This window comes from Pinus tabuliformis, chromosome 1_2 (genome assembly GCF_031772625.1).
Source record: "Pinus tabuliformis cultivar Carrire ecotype Pingquan chromosome 1_2, CPIR1, whole genome shotgun sequence".
Taxonomy (NCBI): Eukaryota; Viridiplantae; Streptophyta; class Pinopsida; order Pinales; family Pinaceae; genus Pinus; species Pinus tabuliformis.
In genome coordinates, this window is record NC_142298.1 from 733,679,414 (window position 1) to 733,702,611 (window position 23,198).

Here is a 23,198-nt window from a genome sequence, read left to right on the forward strand (position 1 = left end):
CAAAGTTGTAATCCTTGGATAGATATTTATAACGAGGTATTATGCACGTCAAATGAAGACCGTATGCCAAAGTTATGACCCCGAGAAGTTGATGTACCAATTTACCCAAACGGGGCCCACCGTTTTGGTGCTTCATGTCCCAGGTTTAGGTTTTTGGATGTTTATGGTTTTTCATTATTTCTCAATAATAAATAGGCCTTTGAGCCTCATTTTAGCACAATTTAGAGGCATGTAGCTGCCACAACTCTTCTCTTAGATAAGCTACCATCCCCTGAGCTAGTTTATTTCCATTATGTATGTAAGCATATTTCATTTCTTTGATATTAATGAAATGAAGTGTTATTTTTGCTGCAACTATGTATTTATGGTTATATCTGTATTTTGTTGCATTCCTGTTTAAGTTCGGATCAGTGGTATCAGAGCGATTTTCTCTTTCTCTATTTTTCTTTTCATGTCCCCAATGAGGCCAGGGTATAAGGAGTTAGGGCTCAAACTAGTTGAACCTTTGCAAGACCAGCCTCACAAATCCCGAAGGCCTCCCATGGCGGAAGAAAATAAAGACGAGGGGGTAGGAGATCCTTTCAAAATATTGCTCAAATAATCCCTCGAGCAACAAAGGGATGTGATGATGGACAACTTTTCCCAGATCCTTCACCGGCTACCCACAAGTGATGCATCTCCTTCCAACAACCACTTTGGAAGCACCACACCCTTTAAGGTACAAGTTAACTTTGATATCCCCAAATTTGAAGGTCATATAGATGCGAATTTCATAGATAAATGGTTAAATATGTTAGAAGGATATTTTCTGATTCATGATTTTTCCAACAGGGAAAAGATTACTTTTCCCTCCTCAAAGATGCCCCCCACGTCAACGATTGGTGGGAAACCTACTGTGAGAAGAGGGACGAGAGTGCACCCTCACTATTTTAAGCCAGACCACTTGGAATTATTTCCAAGACGCCATCAAGAAGAAGTATTACCCTGTCGGGAGCTACGAGGATAAATACATAAAGTGGACCACCGTGCAGTAGGGAACAGACCAAGACGTGCCGAAGTTCACAAATATTTTTCATACCCGTCGTACAAAGTTGGATATCAAGGATTCTGAGCAACATTTGGTACTCAAGTACTGTGACTGTCTACACAAGTACATCTAGGACGAGATGGAGTTCCTAGACATCTCCTCACTCGACACAATCTATCGATACACTATCAAGATCGAGCAAAAATTTAAACAAAAGAATCTAGAGTTTGGATTTTCGAATCCAAAGCAAGGGAAAGGTGCCCCCAAACCACTGAGCAAAGGACAAAGCCAAGGTGGGGCAACTCAGCATAGCCCGCTGAAGCTGCAAGCAAAGAACAACACCGCAAAGACAAATAAGAACATGGGAAAATGGTGTGAGTTTCATAAGAGCCCCACTCATAGCACAAGTGAGTGTCGGGCCAAGAAATCACTAGTGGTTAAGCTGAAGGCTTCCGAATCAGATGCATGTTTTGAATCTGATTCAGAACTCGATAAGGGGAATGAAAAATGGAAGCAGATTATTGACGTGGAGTCCAGTGCCACCATTTCCACCAGCAAGATCCAAAAGAATGAGCCTGAAGATCCAGAGGAGGGGGGAGAACCTCTTCCACTCACAAATGTGGGTGAAGGGTTACCCTCTACAATTCATTGTCGATAGCAAGAGCCAAAATAACCTCATTTCAACAAAGGTCATTGTTGGCTGATGAAATTACCCATTTTTACCTACTTCCACATATCCCTTTCCATCTGCTTTATAGCTCTTATGAGGTTAATTTGTATCCCAATTAATGAAAGGTATATCATGTTGGCATGTCTTCTTGAATTGTTGATTAATGAAGCGGTAGTCATAGGGGAACAATACTTAAATGACTTGCTGACAAGATTCTTTGTAGATTACTCAACAATTTGTACCGAACATCATTTGACATAACAAGACCCATCATGATGCTGCTGATTGTGGACTGGTGGCGTTATTCGAGGGTTGAGCCATCAACTGACCAACTGCCTGGATAGCTGGCAGATCCAGCTCTGTTACTATCTTTTCATTCTGTTTAGGATTTGAGGAACTGTTGTATATTTTTGGGACACCACAATTTCTGGGTTTGTTAAGTTATTCTATTCATGTAATGATGGTTGTGTATAAGTATGGCACAACTAAGAAGAACTGGATGATATTCCTTTCACTTGTAACAACAGAATTTTAGCTTGTAATCTTTTTATGAATTAATAAGAGTAGCAACATATCGTTAACTTGGTGTGATCTATAATTCTTCAGCCACGACCCTGATCGAAGAGTTGGGCCCACTCTTTCGATCAGGTGTTGTTGGAATACAGTTCGTGTGGTATAGGTATGTCTTTTAATGGTATCGTTAATGTTTTATGATTGTTGTTTATTTCCTTGTTGTTATTTAGAATTATTGTTACTCTAGATTGTTGTTACTCAAGGTTGATGTTATTTAAGATTGTTGTTACTTGATTTGTTAATTTCTGTTGGATTGATTTAGAACTCTTTTGGGCCAATGACCTTGTATTTCGTAATTGATCAATAACAGGTAGGGAACCTGTGGCTTGCATAGACCTTGAATAATGAACTTGAAATAACCAGATGAACCCCTGGCTGAAAAATAAATGTAAAGAGGGATTGAATCTATAAATTGATATTAGGACTCCAACAGTTGTGAAGTAGTTGGGTCTACCATCCACAACACACACACAACCATACACCATTGAGTGGGTTCATCAAGGATGAGATCTCTGCATTAGCCAATAGTGTCACCTTCCCTACAACATCATGCCCTTCACAAATGAGGTACTATGTGATGTTTCTTCTCTTGAAGTTTCTGATGTGTTATTAGGACAACCATACTTGTGGAAGCCACATGTTGTATATGAGTTTAGGCCCTGCACTGTTATTATTACTTTGGCTAATACGTTGTACATGATACTAGAGGTAGCACTTCCTACCACCATCTCTTTGATCACTACAAAGCAATGCAGTAAGATCATTTCCCAGACCAAGATTTTTTTTCTTTATGATTCACCCTCATTGCAAGAAGAATATTATGGTCACGACCTCTAGATAGGAATCCTCTGCACGATAGAAGCAGATGGACAACATCATGGAGGAGTATAGGGACATTTTCACCTCATCCACAGGGGTACCTCTGCACTGTCAGGTCAAGCACTCCATCGATTTTCCCCGGGCACGTCGCTACCTAATGGACCAATCTATCAATGCTCTATTCTGGAGAACGATGAAATCAAGAGGTAGATTCAAGATTTATTGTAGAAAGGGAACATCAGGCCAAGTTCATCACCATGTGGGAGCCAGATCATGTTGGTACAGAAGAAGGATGGGACCTAGAGACTCTGTATTGACTATCAGACACTGAACAAGATCACTATTCGGAATAGGTATCCAATACCACATATTGGTGACCTTTTGGACCAGCTCAAGGGGGAAAAATATTTCACCAAGATTGACTTTAAGTTTGGTTATCACCAAGTACAAATCAAACCCTCTGATGTGTGGAAGACTGCCTTCAAACCCAAGGAGGGTCTTTTTGAATGGTTGATCATACCTTTCAGGTGGACGAATGCCCCCACAACCTTCATGAGGTTGATGGACGACATCTTACGACCGTTCACCAACTCATTTGTGGTTGTGTATTTGGATGACATCCTGATCTTTAGCCGAAGTTGGGAAGATAACCTCCAACATATTCAACAGGTCCTCCAAACCCCGCAACAACACAAATTGTGTGCCAATTTGGAGATATGCACTTTTGGTATGACCCAGGTTCAATATATGCAGTACATCCTTGATGAGCGGCATATGCGTGTGGACCTAGCCAAGATACAAGTAATTCAGGATTAGCCAACCCCAACCACTCTAATAGAGCTCTATAGCTTTCTGGGTCTTTCCAATTTCTATCGCAAGTTCGTGTTGGGGTTCTCTCATATCACTTGGTGTTTAAGTCAAGTCACCAAGGGAAGAGCGAAATAAAAGTTCTTTTGGTATGAATCCAAACATAAGGCATTTTCCAAGTTCAAGCATCACCTCTACTCTGCACCAGTGCTCACATTACCAGGCCTATAGCAACCATTTGAGATTGAGAAAGATGCCTCCAACTATGCTATTGGTACAATTATTACTTAGCAAGGGCACCCAGTGACATATCACAGTGAGACACTTTTAGACACAATCCGAAAGTATCCCACCTATGACAAAGAAATGTATTCCATTGTGTAGACCTACCGATAATGGAAGCATTACATTATGGGGAAGGAAACTATCATCCACACCAACCACCAACCCCTACAGTTCATACAGACACAAGGGAAGTTGCAGAACCATCACCATCAGAAATGGTCCACCTACCTGCGACAGTTCCATTTGAAAAATAAGTACAAGAAGGGAAACACCAATAATGTTGCAAATAGCCACAACCAACTTCCGGTCATGGAACCGATCACTGCACTTGACTCTTGTGGGCATGAGACTTTAGGGTGGCTGCACCTTTACGTGAACGATCCAGAATTCGACAACACATATCAAACGCTCCTAGAAGGCAAGAAAGTTCCAAATTTTCACCTCTGGGATGCATTGTTATGAAACCTGAGACACGTATGTATTCCTTCAAGCAAGTGTGCCAATATGATTTGGTAGGCACACTATAGTCAGGTCACTAGACATTTCAGAGTAGAGAAAACAATTGTAGTGTTGCAGAAGTATTTTTATTGGCTGAACCTTTGAAAAGATGTTGGGAAGTACATTAGATCCTGCACTACCTGTGCCATTTCCAAACCAAACATCAAGAATCAAGGCCTATATAATCATTTTCCTACAACTAGTTAAACTTGGGAATCCATCTTCTTGGATTACATGTCAAGCCTTCATTCTACTAAGGATGACAATGACTGCATTTTCGTGGTTGTCGACAGATTCTCTAAGATGACCATTCTAGCAGCCTACAAGAAGAGTATCACAACATAAGCCATTGCTAAGCTCTTCTTTGAATGAGTATGGATACACTTTGGGATTCCAAAGTCCATTATCTCATATCGGGACAAGAGGTTCCTAAGTACATTTTGGTCAAGTCTATGGTCGATGTTGGATACCGAGCTCACTAAGTCCACGACTTTCCACCCCCAAATTGATGGCCAAACAAAGGCCGTCAACAAGATGATCGTGCACATTATGTGCATGTACAACGTGATGCATCCACTCACATGGGATGAAAGCCCCCCCTGTGTACAACATAGATACAATAGATCTCTCCATGGATGAACTGGCCACAACCCCTTTCAGATGGGGTTTGGATTCCATCCACTATGTCCCATTGATGTGGTCATACCATTTGCAACTACTCAGGGGGATTTAACTCGTGTCCATTCTGAAGTTGATAGGGCTAAAAACTTCATTGAGCACATTCAACACATCTGCCAGTAGGTCCATGACAGATTAGACAAATCCAATGCTAAGTACAAGAAACATCATGATCAACATCAGGTGCCACACAAGTTCTAGGTGGGCGACAAATCTTGGTTACATTTGCAGAAGGGGCACCTCACTGGGCTCCACTGCAAGCTTTGCCCACTCCAATATGGGCCTTACACCATCACTAAGGATGTAGGGGATAATGATTTCGAGCTCATAATTCCACCATTCCTTGGCCTGCACCTAGTGTTCAATGTGGACCTCCTTTGACCATACTTTCCACCATTACTGGACACATCAGACATTGCAGAACAACTCACACCAACATAGTTAAACCTAGACTGCATGGAAGAGGCCACAATTGATTAGATCATGGACACAAAGATCAAGAACACTCGCCAACAAAAGATCCAAATGTATCATCTTGTTAAAGTTTGTCAACTCCCGCACCAAGGTAATTGGCTCAATAGGGACCAAGTTCGGCAGAAGTTTCCCCATCTCATGGAGGCACTCAACGCAAAGGGGACCATTGCTTCCTAAGGGGGGAGGACTAATCTAGTTGGATATTGGTGGCCACCCACCTATTCCACTTGGATCCCCACCATAGTTTCTTTCAGTTTCCTTAATGGTAGCACAATTTACTATTTTTGGCAGTTTTTTTGGATCCTCAACTTCTAGAGCCGTTTTGAGGCCCTAAACGTTTTTTTTTTTTTTTTTAGAAAACGAGAAAATATGAATATTTGAATGATGTTTGTAGTAGAAAGTTGTATTCCTCAGATAGATAATTATAACGAGGTATTTTACGTGTCAAACATAGATCGTATGCCAAAGTTACGACCCCGGGAAGTTAATGTACCAATTTACCCAAATGGGGCCCATCGTTTTGGCGCTTCATCTCCCAGGGTTAGGTTTTTAGATGTGTAGGGTTTTCCATTATTTCTCACTAATAAATAGGCCTTTGAGCCTCATTGTAACACAATCCAAAGGCATGTAGCTGCCACATATATTCTCAGAGATAAGCTACCGTCGTCTGAGCTAGTTTATTTCCATTCTATATGTAAGCATATTTCAGTTCTTTGATATTAATGAAATGAAGTGTTATTTATGCTACAACTCTGTATTTATGGTTATACCTATTTTTTGTTGCATTCTTGTTTAAGTTCAGATCAAGCCTCCATTAACTTCTTTTATTTCCAGAATTTCCTTTCGTCAAGAGATTAAGCTTCCCAATGCCTCCCTAGATAGAAAGTCACCAAAGCCCTCTTCATTTAATTCAAAAACCAGACCAATCTACCTTTATATATTGAGAATTTTCTCCTCCTCCCTAATCCATTTTTCAGTGACCCTTCCTTTTGTCTGTTTCTTAATTTACTTTAGATTCTTTGCAAATTGTTGCACTGCAGATATACCATCGTCCCCATCGAAATGCCTACAATTATTGTTGATAAGCTCTTTGAAGGACTTGACCTGAAGCCATTCAAAATTCATTTTAAAGGGGTTTGCCAGTTTTTTAGTCCTCCCCTTCAAATCCAAGACGATAAGGGAATGATCTGAGACCCCACACACCCCAATCCATTGGCAAAGAAGGTTGAGCCTATGAACCAAACCATCTACAAGAAGAAATCTATCAATGCACTTGTCCACCCCGTCCAGGCCAACCCTTTGGTTTCTCCTAGTAGATTTATTTCTAACAGGCTGCAAGTCGACTAAATTGGAATGGATTAGGTGATGAATGAAAAAATTAGACAAGATGTTTGGTTTGGATCAATCCCCCCACGACTCAGTGAATCTAATTGAGAAATTTAGATCCCCTCCCATCACCAAAGTCTCCCTCAACAATTTCTTCCCCAAGAGGTTAGTCTAGAAACACACCCTAACATCATGAGGTTCGTAGATATCTCATACCCATTTCCATCAAGAATCCCTCTAAACCCAGACCTAAAAAGATGCTCTATGAACCTTCCATTTGATTTTTACGAGAGTCCCACCCTAAGGTGAGCCCCCCATACCGACTTTTGGTATATAAACCAATGAAATTCCAATAAGGAAGACATTTTTTGAGAAAATTTGTGATAACATCCCCTGCTATTAATGTTTCCTGAAGGAAATTATGTTAGGACCAACTGTTTAAAAGCAAGTTTTTTAGGGTTACTTGCTAAACCTTTATAGTTAAAGGAAAGAACAATCATTGGGACACAACACATTGGGCCTTCAATTCTCTAAGGACCCTATCCATAGAATATTTTTAACCAGAAGAGCACTCCTCCCTAGCTCTTGCCTGTGCGAGAGAGATGTTTGATTTATGACCATGGCCTCTCCCTATACTGGGTGGGTTTGGGATGAGACCTAATCCTCCTTCTTGAAAGCCCATAGATTGCCTAGAATTGCTAGATCTAAGATTATAATGGGAGAATTTGACCCCAAACCCATCAGAAGACTCATATTCAAAAGATGTAATCAGGAAAACAGAACCCGAATGGATCCCACGAATCTCATAAACAACTTGTTGCAAAGATAGGGAGGTGTCCAAGTTTTGAATGGAATCAACCTTTCGTTCAAATTCCATACTCTTTCCAAAATTTAAAGAAGTAGACAAAATAAAAGAGACAAAAGGGGAAAAGGAGGGTGTACCCTAAGGGATGTTGTCTGACGTCGCTGGTGTGTCCAACTCCATTTTGACCTATGGATATGGCTTCTTTCCTTCTTCTTGAACCCGATGGGAGACCAAGAACACTTCATCCTATTGCTGGGGTATCATGTTCACATCATTGACATGAGGCTCAATCGAAGGACCCCCATATGTACTCTGAGCCCTCATCCCCTCAACCCCATTAGAAGGGTGATTTACATAAACTTGTGGCTCTAGGCCCATCCAAAGCTCTGTCTTTACCCCAACACTTTCTTTTAACAGGCCTACATGAGCTCCCTTCTCAGCCTAACCTCCAACTTCGTTGGCCTCCCCATCCCCATTCTTCCTCTGCTTCTTGTTATAATCTTTTTGGAATTGCTTCTGGTTGTATGTAAGAGGGAAGTTGCCAATTAAGTGCCCATACTTATGACACCTACTGCACCTGAAGGGGATCCCTTCATAGTCTAGATCCACCAACCATTCCTTTCCTTTACCAATGTTCATTGAATGATAGAGCTTTTCCCTCAAATTTAAACTAACAAGTATTCTGACAACTAGCAATTCTTTTGTCTCCCAGAATGAGTAGTCCATCATTCAGGAATTTCCCAAGGTGTTACCAATGTTGGTAAAACACTTAACATTCCACATATGTGCCAGAAGTATAGGAATACGAACTCATATTGGCATAAAATCCATATCCTCTCTACAATAATAAAAAAAGGGGTTCAGGGCTTGAAAACCACTAGAGTTTTATAAATAAACCACACCTCCTTGGCTATCTTTTTGCGTCCTCTTGGAATTTAAAAATTAAGTGAACCCACCCTTTCGCCATGCATCGAATCTCCAATGAGGTTGAGACTCTCCCTGATGCATATTGGTCCCTCCAATTCTCCAAAGTTTCCACTTGAAAAGCTCTTCTCCTTGCCCTACCAACCAACGATTTATCAGAAAGTTCAATAGCCTCACCCATTTCCACGTCATCCCCAACACAAATATTGTATTGAATCGCTCTGCTCTTGCACTATAAAACCTTCTCCTTCTTACGTTTCTTTGAAATCTTCTTCTTACAACTCTGACCTTGCACCTCCTTAAGGGCCTCAACCCCTTAACATTCCTGAACAACTTCAATGGCTGGTGCCCCTTGAAAAAAAGGGGCTTTGAAGCAACTACCTCTGTGATAACACCAAAACTTTCGAAAGAAGTACTTACCCTGAGATCCTTAGTAGTTAGGATGAATTCACTAGATAACTCTAGGGATGTAGGAAATGCAAGGTCCCTTCCCCCACAAAATCCTAGCTCACCACAATCCACAACCTTGTCTAAGGAACTAACCCCAAAAATATAAACTATGCCTCCCCCATTGAAAAAATTGAGTTACTAACAACCTCCAAAGACTGATCTACTGACTGATTCTGACCATATAGCGCAGGAGAAGGTGAAAGAGGAATAGAACTAACCACCATGCCAACAAAGAAAACAAAACCACTGCTAACTATAGGGCTTACCACACCAGGGTTACAATAATTTCTAGTTGGCACCGCTAGGGAGTCATCAACATGAAGATCAGGGCCAATTGAACCTGCTAGTTATGATTCAAAGCTCCACCCTAGACTCTAACTGAGCCCCCACTTAGAGCTCAAAACCCATGTAGTCACCGACGAAGTAAAATAGAACCCTTAATAGGGCTTTCGAGCTCAAAATCTACCTGCTATGCACTGTCCATCTCCGGTCACATTGCCACCTTGGTTAAAAAACAAGAACCCGGGGAGGGGCACCAACTATTAAGAGCCTACGAGATGGCAAAAAAATGATAGGGGCCACCCCAAAAATAGTAAAGAAACTCAAGATAAAACCATACACTACTCAGTGTTGACTTGGGGAAGGGAGAGCACGTTCCTGCAATGAGAAATTCAAGCCTCTGGTAAAGGCCCGTAACCCAAACAGAATTTCCCCCATGTAGATGAAAGAAAACAAAACCAACTGTAGCTTCTCCGTTAATGGCTATAAAAACCTTGACCGCAAACTACCCCTTCTAACCCTGAGACTATTTGCAACTGGGGACACCTGCAAACCCTAACCTTCCGATTTCCATCGCCATCTCAGAAACTATTCTTGCACGTTCAAATCCTATTCATTGGAAAATCATGTTAAGATTATACACACACACACACACACACACACTTGATATTCTAATATATTAGTATTTTGTTTAAGGTTTATATTGAATTTGTTTTGAAAAGCAAAAGAATTACACATCTTTTTAACACATGAAAAACAATGTTGGTGTTGTTTTTTTTAACATTAAATTACTTTATCTCTCTCTATGTAGAAAGTTGTCTTTACATAGAAAGTTGATATAAATTAATGTGTGTTTTTTAATCAAATATTTTGTATTTCCAAAAAACAGAGGTTTATATGCTAATATTTTGAAGCATGTTCTGGTTTTCCACTAGGAAGACTAGACCAAACACAAAATTTCATTGGTTTCAAAATTGCAAAAGATATGGTGCTAACCATAGTTCCTAAGAAAAAATTGCCTAGACTATCTTTTGGCCCTCTTGGGCCATTTTTAGATTGAACTTTACATAATTAAAACATAAAAGAATTTAAAACAAAGAAACTAAAACAAATTTAGATTGAATTATCTTAATTGGTAGCTTCAATTGGAATTGGCTCTTTGTTGTTGCCTAGATAGAAATATGGATTTGGAGGAATTCCTATGTACTTCTCAATATGACCCAACCTTGAATCCATTACTACCATGTGCCGTTGTATCCAATTTAGAGATAGAAGAATATCCTCCTTACTCTTGTTTCTATCCACCAAAATACTACTAAAGAGGAACCTTAGGTGCCAATATATGTTCATTGTATACATGTATTAGTTATAATGTCTTACAGTATGCCTTGCATCTACAACCTAATCTACTACATCTGCTAACACTTCATTATCCATGAGGGTGTGTCTCCCATCAATTGGTTCCATCGTTTCCTATGCAATTTCTTCCTGAACTTGCTTCAGAGTAAGTTCTCTATACCTAGCTACTGAACTTTTAACTCTCACTTGAGCTCGAGTGTGTCCCCTTTCTTGGTAGTAGGTTTCTCCATGGTATACTCGAGCTTTTTTACGTGGCATGATGAGAATCATAGGCGTATTCTATGCCCAAGGGTAAATAAAATACCCCCTTGGCTAGAAGTTGACCATCAAAGCAACTCAAACACTGAGCCTAGCCTCAAAAGGGGCCTCTTCCATAGGAGGGTGCCAAAATCCTTTTTTTAACTCAATTTGTTGTTTATGTCATGACTTTTGGGAGGTCCAATCTCAAATATGAGCCTACCCACTTCAAAATTGTTTGGGATAACAAATAACACCATAATTGTGACAATGAATCCTCTAGGAATTCTTATAGAGGAATATGGGGTATAATCGAACTTGTGTCTCCTGCCACTAATACTTCCTGTAGGAAGCTTGCCTAGGAGGTTTGAGATAAATTGAAAATACTATGTCAAATGAAGCAATTTCCTCCTCGAGCCTCTCTAAATAGTGTGGAAATTCCTAATAAAATTGGAATGAAATTGAATTATGTGGGGGCGGGGGTGAGGGAAACAACATAACCATGCCTACTTTTCCTTTGTATCCCCCCAAAAGAGGAGCTTGAGTATTCAAAGACACAATTTAGGAACCAGACGAAGCGTTAGAGAGGGATTACTACTATCCATTGTGATAATATAAATAAGAAGCACCAACATCAGGAGAGATAAAAGAGACCCATGTCCTTGTTAATGCATTATGATCCATCCATGATAATAACCAATGACTCGAAAATTATGTAAACTTATTCCCCCCTATAAAGGACTTGGAACTAATACTCACCATTTGACATCTATTGAATGCAAAATTAATGAGATAAGGTTGTATAACATGCTTGTTGGGTGACCCAATATTCATATAATAGTCATTTCCAAATCGTTCTGTATGATTCACGATCCTTCTCGTGTTGTAGATGTAGAGATGATTTTCAATGCAATTCGTTGGGTGGTGGATTTGGAGACTATTCTGTGCACTGTGCATGTGCATGCTTAGGTTGATAAGGGGGTGTGTTGCCACGTCCCATTGGCATGTGGCTTAGTGGGATGAAAACTACCCACCCCCCACCACCTCATGTCTTGAGCACCCATATAGGGGATAAAAAAAATGTTACTTGATATGGACATTGAAATATTTTTATTTATGACTAAGGGTGAAATTTTTTTTATTAATATATATTTTTTAAATACTAAATATCAATTCTAAGGTAAGAATATAAACATATCTTTTTCATCATGGTTTGTAATATCAAGAGCACATTTTGAGTGAATGAGATTATTGATGTTTGGTAACGCTTTAAATTAAAACTAACCAAATAGGTATATTTATTTGTGTTTTTTTTATTATTATTATTGTCGACATTGTTTTATATTTATTTATATGAGCTCAACATATCACTTGGAGGAATTGGACCTATGTGTTGAAGATAACAATCATTCTTCCCAACCATCTAGCATAAACTCAATTGATAAGACCTCAACAATATTATCCAATCCTGAATTGCTATCTTGTTGCTCGTTAATGGTTTTTTCTTGAGAGAAGGGTTGTGATCAGCTACAAGTGTTTGGTGATTCTTTGTTGGTCATCAATTAGGTTAATAAAATTCAACAGTGCCATAATTTACACCTTATACATATTTTGGAGGATTTACAGAGAATCAAGCTCTCTTGCGTATCCTTTTCTTGCTCTCATATTTACAAGGACTGCAATAAGGAAGTAGACATATTATCTAAGGAAGGCCTTCAACTAGATTGGCGGATTTGGTCCATTGAAGAGATCCTAAATGGCACAAGTTATTGTTACTATAATCATCCTTTTATGGATGACTTTGGTGCACAAACTTAGTTCATATTTTCTCACTATTCTCTCTTTATTTCCATATCATGTTGCCAGGTTTTGCAATCAATATTGTAGCCAATATGGCCAAAAACTATTGTTTCTAAGTATAACTACTATGATATTTTTTTGAGCTCTTTGAGAGGGCCCCAAGGGGCATTTCATGTAAATATGCATACATTTTTCTTGGAAAGTTTGGTATTTTTCTTCATGAGCACTGTTTGGATTGGGGCAGATCCATTGTGAATACACACTCATATGTGTATATACAATACATACTCATACGTGTATATAAAAACTATAATTTTGTTTACATCTATAACCAAAAAAAAGGTTTTTTTCCTTGAGAAAAAAATAATCCAATCACGAGCACAAAATAAAAATTATCATGATTTCTATATTAAATGATATTAAAATTTTAGTTAAAATGACATATAAACTAGTAATTTATAACAATGTAGTCTAAACATTTTATATTTTGGCATTTTTCTTTTTGTTATAGTTTTGATCCATTTTGCTAGAAATTTGATGAAAAGTTATTGTGATTGAAAACTTGAGTTGTTGAGTATATACAATCTAAGTACAAGAAAGTTTTTCAAAGCACTAAATCCATTTATACATTCAAAAGTATAATTTAAATAAGGAAAAATTACAATCTCACTAAGAATTATATCATCTAATTGCAAAAAAAATACTAAAACGCAAAATATTTAAATGATGACACCAAGCATAACCACATTTCCAACTCATCCATCGTAGAAAACTATCATAACTCTAAACACCTTATTTGTTTTGACCATACCAAAATTCTAGCTCCTATTTGACTTGAATCATGAGAGTAAAAAAAAAAAAAAAACTAATAATTTCAATTGTGAAGATGGCTCAACCAATCTTTGAAACCTATTATTCATTGCCTTAGTTACTAATGATCCTCTCGTATTGTCTTCCTGGACTAGCTCTCTTGGGTTCCCCCTCCTCTCACTTCCCGAATATCTTGCTCCCTTCTCATTGCTCTTTATTTTTTATTATTAATTTCTATCCTCCTTGCTCGTCTCTTAGCTTTTTTCTTCTTCTCGAGCAACCTCCTCTTATTTGATCTACAAATTTCTCTTTATTTTTGTCCCTCTTTTGTAATTGATTCCCCCTTTGAATCCTCTCATTGCCTCTCCAATTTTCACCTCTCTTGTTAGTACATTCTTATTTTTAAGGTTGATTCTTTTGTCATTTTTTTGGTTTTCCTTTGAATTGATTCCTTCCTTTCATGAGGTTTCCATTCCATTTTTCTTAATAGTTGATATCTCTCTTTTTGGTTTACCTTATTTTTCTTATCCTCCTTTATTTCTCTTTTCCAAATTCGATCCTTTTTAATTTCATTAATATTACCCCCTTCTACTTAATATTTATTTTCTCTTTCTCTTTCTTTGTTTTGCCCTATCATTTTATCCTCCTTTATTTTTTCTATTTAGTTTTTGTCCAATTTAATTTCATCTTCTTATATTCCCTTTCTTGGCTTCGACATTGAATTCTCTTTTTTTAGCTTCCTTTTCTTGCTCTCCAACATTTTTCCTTTGTTCTTAATCTTCCAATAATTTATCAAAAACAAATACCCTATTATTATTTCCTCCAATAGTTAATTAATTTTTTTACCCTAATTTTTTTAATTTCAAATATTTCTTTTATCGTCTAATGATATTTTCTTTTAGAATCATATTATCTCTAACTTATTTTGTTCCGGATAATAAGTGAAATATCCACTTAAAATATTAAACATTTCTTAAACTTACACATAATTCATCTCTAAAAATAACACAAATACTTTATCGCACTAACAAAAATCAATACGCAAACAACAGTTACATTTACATGTAATAAAATAAACATTGTGAATAGTGTTTGACAAGAAAATCAATAAAGATACACCAAACACATAATATCTTGCAAAATAAAACGTGGACACCTAACACACCCATTAAACATATAGAAGAACGTATAGAAAATCCATATCGAGATAACTCTTATATGTAAAAGATATGAAGAGAAAATATTTATATAACCATGGGATATGATTTGGTCAATAAGGGATGCAAGTAAATCTGCCTTCTGCTTTTCAAAATTATAATTTTTGAGAGAAGGTACAACATGCCAATAATTACATGTTGATATGCCCATAACTACATGTAGATGACAACTACATGTCGTCATTATCGTGATGGTGCAGAGTATAGTGGCTATGCTAAAAGTATTTCACATAAAATGTTATGAATTAATATTAGTCTCAAAGCTAACATTAATTGGTTTTACTAGTAAATTTTGATACATGCCCTATCCTAAGTTTCTCTCAAAAAGTGATGGCCTGCACCAATATCAGGCCAAATAAGACTTCAAAGTGCATGATTAACAAGTTAAAAAAAAAAAAAAAATTAAGGGGGAAAGGGAATCAGGAAAAAATTCACTTGATCAACTGGGACACAATCAAAAGAGACATCACAGAGGGCGGTTTACAGATCCGCGATCCTGTGATGGTTAACCTTGTGCTTGGTGGTAAAATCCTGTGGAAATTGCAGTGTGATCCACAACACCCGGTTAGTGAATCACTCTTGCACAAGTACGCAGATGGTCCTGTGCTACGGAATCTGCAAGCCTGCATCTCAGTTAAATGCTCCCAAACCTGGAATTTATGCCGAAAAAGTCTACACTTCTTCAGAGAGAAGGTGTATCGCATGCCCGGAAATGGAAAGAAAACCTCTCTGTGGGGTGATCGCATTATGGATCGTGCTCTGCTATCTGAGTCTGAAGACATCGTAGATATAAAGGAGTGGCTCCAACGCGCTGGCATCAATAGCGTCTACGATCTTTCTAGGTGGGACAACAAAGGCAATTGGTGCTGCTGGGACTTCCACGGCGTCCCTGTTAGACTCTTGCAGCAACAAAATTGGCTCATCGAATTGCTTGAAGAGGCAGCACCAGTTCATCAAAGCATGAAGGACGCATGGGGATGGGGACACTCAGGAAGGTATACCACAGCTGCTGGTTACAGTGCCCTTCACCCAACAAAAATCAGCAATCATCCGCCCAGTTTCTGGAAAAAAGTATGGGATCCTGGAGGTCTTCCCAAAGTCAATTTTTTTTTTCCCTGGATTTTGGTGCATAACAGAGTCCTAACAGGAGAAAATCTGGCCAAGAGAAGCTACGCAGGACCGCATAGATGTGCCCTCTGCAGAAGCAATACTGAAACAACTAAACACCTCTTTATTGACTGCTATTTTGCTAAAGAAGTATGGGGCTACATTCTCCATGAACTCCAGATTGCCCCCTCGGGCCATGATTCTATAGCAGAGTTATTTGCCTCATGGAGCCACCTATATCCCCACAATATTCCCACTAAATCTCTATGGAACAGAATTTGGATCGCCATCCCCAAATACGTATGTTGGCAAATTTGGTTGACCCGGAATGAACATATTTTCAAAGAAATCTCTTATACTCCCTTGAAAGTAGCAACCAAAGAAAAATCCCTCCTTTTAGAAGCAGTCCAACAATCTTACTTTAAAGAAGACCTCACTCTCCTTCCTGAAGAAAAGAGATGGTTGGATTCTCTTTCCCCTCTGCCTCGAAAGCTCCCCTTGGTCCCCCCCATTGCAAACCCTGAATGGCAAAAAAGAGATTCTGACATCACTTTCCAAGATTGGTGGAGGCATCAACATCTAACCTCGATTTTCTTTGATGGGGCTTCCAAAGGGAACCCCAGTGCTGCTGGAGCAGGGGGTATTATGTACTCTCTGGATGGCTCAAGAAGAGATTGCTTTTGCTGGGGTATTGGGCAAAAAACCAACAATCAAGCAGAGATTCTAGCTCTCCTCAAAGCATGCCAAATTGCAAGGGAAAGAGGCATCAAAGACTTTCAAGCATTTGGAGACTCAGAAATACTAATCAAAAAACTCAACACAGAGGAATTGTTCAATAATGCAAGCCTCAACAAAATTCTTAGCAGATTAAAGAGAACCCTCCTTGAATTCGACACCTACAAATTCTACCACATTCTAAGGAATTCGAATAGTGAAGCAGACCTCATGGCAAATAAAGGGTGCGCTCTTCAGAAGGGACAACTCAACATTAATGACGAGATATCATACCAATCTTGCTTCTCTTGACAGAATTGTAATCCATCCTAGCATAAGAAAGAGGATAAGGAGAACTGTACTCTTGGTTGTTTAGGCTTTGGCCCAACCATCTACCTTCAAATAAATAAAAAACATACCCATTTCAATTAAAAAGAAAAAAAACAAGTTCAAAAAAATGGTGATATTTGATAGAATATGAATAAACTTTGCATTAAGCTTCTTGTTTTAATTGAAACCAATGCTATTTGGCACGGTATCGATAACTATGTACTCATGCCTTTAACAGATATAATAAAGGATGCAAGTAACTATATAAAGAAACTTTAAAAGTTAGATTAATAGTTAAACCTTTTATTCAACTTACATTGTTGATGGGGAGATTATAGGTTATAAGATTAAATACAGATAATTCCTTTAAGATTTTTAGTCATTATTGCGGTTTGTACTTGAGTCATAGTCCCTTCAAATATTTGAGAGAAGAGAAGAGAAGAGATGAGTTGAGATGATACTAGGTTTTATATATATAGAATAGTGACTTCTCTTAAAATTTGATAATAAGATTGAGGAAAATTGAGTAGTATGTCACAATGAATCTATAAATTGGACGAAACATGTAGATTTTCCTGTAGATTCACAAGCTCATGCAATTTACTAAAGCACGGGACAAGAATCTACTTCTACTTTGAATCAATGGAAGCCAATAGATTGACGAAAATAATATGAACAAGAAGAAGACAAATCAATGGCACATAACATAATAGTTTTTCCTGGGGAAAGCCACTACTCAAAACCCTGCCTATTTGTATTACATTAAATCAGAAATATGAGTGAAGATACAAAGCTTATTCTCACTAGAACAATTCCGCACAAGTATGCTCAACTCACTACCTCACAAGCCAACTCTTAGCCAACACTTAGCCAATTTCCATTGCCTGCCAAGCCCCTATTTCCTTATGCGCTTGGTCAAAGAATTTGGATGAATACAATATGCTCCGCTCAACCTTGAGCTTAACCTACACAAGTATTTCCTATCCTCTACCTGATGACTTCCCTTGGCCAAGACTTAGCCAAATTTCCAAGCCCCTATGATTCTAATTCTTTGCACAATTGCTGAGAGAATTAACCTGTATTTAAAGGGAAATTCCTCATCCATAACTTCGCAATCCAAAATTAGGTCCTTATCTGATTGCATGCATGATCTGTACAACTCGAAAAATCATACAACTGATATTACATTGTCCTTGCACTCTAGCCTCAACTGGGTCTTCCTATGAACTGACATGCATGCATTTCTCATGAGGGAATCTTTAGTTAGCTGGAGTAGCACCTAAGGATGCACCAATGCACCGACTCACTACTAATCCTCTATTAGTTCCACAAACATTTAGAACTAGTTTAACTGACTATAACTCAGTCAAACTAAGTTATCTAATTACAACTCAAATAAACTCAATTTGAACCCCTAAAACTTAGGGATCACACTTACATGACTCCAGATAGACTTCCAACTCGAAATTCCTAAGTTAATTAAACTTAATTAACTATTTACAAGTTGCTATGAGAATAGAATTCGATTTTAATTCACAATTTAATTCAAGGACAAATTAAACTAGAATTTCTAGATTCTATTTTTAACATTTCTTGTTGCTATTTTCAACACTCCCTCTCAACAAGAAAGGAATTCAACTCGATCCCGATCCTAAACCTTTGGAATGTTTTGCATGCAACACTTTTCTCTAGTGTTGTTGCTACAACAACTCCATAAATAAAAAAACATCCAACCTGAATCAGTATGATCCATCTATCATCAAAGTCTTTGTCTACTACTGCCTCTGTCGATTGAAAAATTTGCGCTTCTGCTAACTCTACCTTTCTGCATTGTTGTTAACCCTTCTTTGCACTTTTCAGTATCTAACTACTCTAGCCTCTATCACTCTGATCTCTGACTGCATCAACCACCACTGATTACTCCTACTAATATGTACTTTGGGCTCCCGTAGAAAGGTACAATCCATGAGACAAAACCTCTCAATGGACCTTGCCCAATTTCAGCCGTCTTGGGACTATCACTTCACATCGCCCCACTTCACACTTGGAGGTATGGTTGCATGTGCTCCCTATGCCCACTTGGCTCAAATTCCCCCCTATTGAAGGTCTCTGCATGAGTGGATGCCTCCACTCGGTCTCCTCTCTGCTTCTCCAATTGTGGCTGCTCCATAATTGTCTAAGACTGCTTCTTCTCTACTTGAGTGGATCTCTCCACTTGGTCTCCTCTTAGCTTCTCTAGTTGTGGCTTCTCCACAACCTCCTAAAGTTGCTTCTAAGGCTTCTTCTGGGGCTGCATGTTGAGAGGTAATTTACTTTCCCTCTCAACCACCAAGTCTCTAACATTTGCCTTGCTCCTCAAGACTTTGCATGCATCTTGTACCTCAAGAGCATATAGTTTCTTGACCCATGCACTGATCTATTTCACCTATCCCATGGCGATGTGTCTAAGGAAAACCTTTCCCTTACTAAAAATCACATCATAGCCATGGTCTTCTAATACCGCGACTAAAACAAGATTCTTCTTTAGTCCTAGAACATACATCACATCTGTGATCCTGAGAGGGGAGCTAGATCCCCTCTGAAAGGTAACCGTATCGATCCCGGTAGCTCAGCTCCCGTCATCTCCAAACTCTATGCTCTGATTGAGGTCTTTCTCCTCAAAATCACTAAAGAGATCTATGTTCCCCGTCATATGGAACAAGGCACCACTGTCAAGATACCACAGACCTCCCATGACAGTGTTGGCCATGCATGCAATGAGAGTGAAATCAAGTTTGAAATGTGAAGCTAGAGCTTCACCTACTGCAGCTACTGCATGATCCTTCTTGCTTTCTTTCTTCTGTGGGAAATTCGTGGCATAGTTCCTGTGTTCGTAACAGTGAAAACACTTGACTTTTGACAAGTCCATCTTCTTGCCGCCCACCTCCATCTCGATTTTTTGAAGTTTATCTTTCAATGCCAACTTCCTATGGTCACTGTTGTTTTGGAAAAGGTTTGTCAATGCTTTCCACAGAGAATATGGAGTCTCCTTCCCATAAAGACTCAAGACAATGTGGTCTCGAACTCCCTCAAGGATTATCTGCCTCGCCCTTTCCACACACTTCTTCCATTTGGCCAAATCTTTTGCATTCGATGCTAGTGGCTTAGGAATGTCTTAATCAATGAATTCCTTCAGGCCATTATCCTCCAACACAACCTCCATCATGTCCTTCTAGGCTATGTAATTCGAGTTGCCATCCAAGGCATACTCGAGCCATAAACCGTAGAATGCCATCTGTCGATCCTGAAGTATGTATTGCAAATTCAAATTTCACCTATAACCCAAAACTCAAAACTTCGAAATCTCCTCTAGTATATTGAATTCAGCTCTGATACCATGTAGATTTTCCTATAGATTCACAAGCTCATGCAATTTACTAAAGCATAGGACAAGAATCTACTTCTACTTTCAACCAACGGAAGCTAATAGATCAATGAAAATAATATGAAAAAGAAGAAGACAAATCAATGGCACATAACACAATAATTTTTCCTGGGGAAATCCATTGCTCAAAACCCCACCTATTTGTATTGTATTAAATCAAAAATATGAGTGAAGATACAAAGCTTGTTCTCACTAGAACAATTCCGCACAAGTATGCTCAACTCACTGCCTCACAAGCCAGCTCTTAGCCAACACTTATCCAATTTCCATTGCCTGCCAAGCCCCTATTTCCTTGCGCCCTTGGTCAAAGAATTTGGATGAATACAATATGCAATTCTCAACCTTGAGCTTAACCTGCACAAGTATTTCCTATCCTCTGCTTGACTGGCTTCCTTTGGCCAATACTTAGCCAAATTTCCAAGCCCCCAAACTTCTAATTCTTTGCACAATTCCTGAGAGAATTGGCTCCTATTTAAAGGGAAATTCCTCATCCATAGTTACAAAATTCAAAATTAGGTCCTTCTCTGATTGCATTCATGATCTGTACAACTCGGAAAATCATACAACTGATAATACATTGTCCCTGCACTCTAGCCTCAATTGGGTCTTCCTCTGAATTGACATGCATGAGTTTCTCATGAGGAAATATTCAGTTCGCTGGAGTAACACCCAAGGATGAACCAGTCCACTAACTCACTACTAATCCTCTACTAGTTCCATAGATAATTAGAACTAGTTTAATTAACTATAACTCAATCAAATTGAGTTATCTAATTACAACTCAAATAAACTCAGTCTGGACCCCTAAAACTTAGGGATCACACTTACATGAATCCATATAGACTTCCAACTTGAAATTCCTAGGTTAATTAAGTTAATTAAACTTAATTAACTATTTACAAGTTGCTATGAGAATAGAATTCGATTTTAATTCACAGTTTAATTCAAGGACAAATTAAACTGAAATTTTTCGATTCTATTTTTAACATTTCTTATTGCTATTTTCAACAAAACATATGTTATATTGTAGAAGAGACCAAAGACCTCATGTTTCTTTGAAAGTGGACTAGATCCACATGTCTCTTCTTATAATAATATAATAATCAGATAAAATGTCCCAAAGAATGTTGAATTGGATATGTAACAATGTCTTCCAAAATATAAGTAATAATGTCCATCATTATTAAAGCACTATAGAAATGTTTTTATTTTTTTAAATCAAATTAGTAAGGATGTATCATATCTCCGAGACATAAAAAATTCTTGGTACAAAAGATTTAATTGGTTGGTTAAGTAGGAGTGACATATATTTTTTTTTTCTCGTGATGTTATTTCTTTATCAAATTTATTTCTAGAGATTTGATCCTTCGTAATACATAATAAAACCAATCCTTCTTAATACATAATAAAACCAAAGTTAAAATAAATATACACTAGTTTAACTAATTAGTCAAACACGAATACAAATATCTTTAATATTTTGATGATATGCCAAAAGTCTTTGATTAATATACTAATATACTTAATAATGAAATGACATGTGCATTGTCAATATTTTGAACTTTGAACCATAAATTTTAAATGAATATAATTTAAGGTAAAATCAAATGGTTTTCATGAGAGAGACTTATTTATCTTAGTTATATGCTTATTAAAAATATTAATATTTGAATAGAATTAAAATATCAAATTTTGATGAGAAAATATCATCAATTTTTATTTTTTATTTTTTTTTACTGGTAAAATTGGTAAGTAAGGTAGTCTCATACCTATGTAATATAAGATCAATTTTATCTATTACAACTCTAACTACTAAGTACTACCATAATTATTCTTAATATAAACATAAATTAATAAAAATCAAATAAAAAATAATATAATATTTTACAAAACACATTTACATATATTACTAAATATTAATCTATAAATATATATTTTTAATTTTTTTAATAATACACTTATTCTAAAACTATTTTCAAATATTTTATTTAAAACCTTTCAAGTCACCAAATTTCACCTGCACATGAAGACGCACTGATATAGATTCTTTTTTACTTTAAATATGAAGATAAACGACTCTTTTTATATCTACCTTTCCAAATTAAACTTTAATATTTTTATTTTATTATATTATTTCAATTTTTCCTTTTTATTTCTTATTTTGTAATTTATTAAATTGTCTAATTTTAATAATAATAAAATTTAATTTATTTAACCGAGAGGCTTATCCTACAACTCAATATGATGTTCAATATATTTACTTTTATTATATTATTTCAATTTTTTCTTTTTATTTCTTATTTTCTAATTCATTAAATTGTCTAATTTTAATAATAAAAAAATTAATTTATTTAGCGGAGAGGCTTATCATACAACCCAGTATGATGTGTAACCTTATCCATCTATCAACGAAGTTGAAATTTTGCTCATGTCGACACAAATAACAATTAAAAAAAAAAAGAACTATACAAAATATTTAAATAATGTTCATAAAAAAAATTGCATGTGAAGAAATTGGATCCCTCTCGGCTCATGTTAGATCTGTATTTAATATGGATCTATGTTAGTTATCTATAAATGGGATG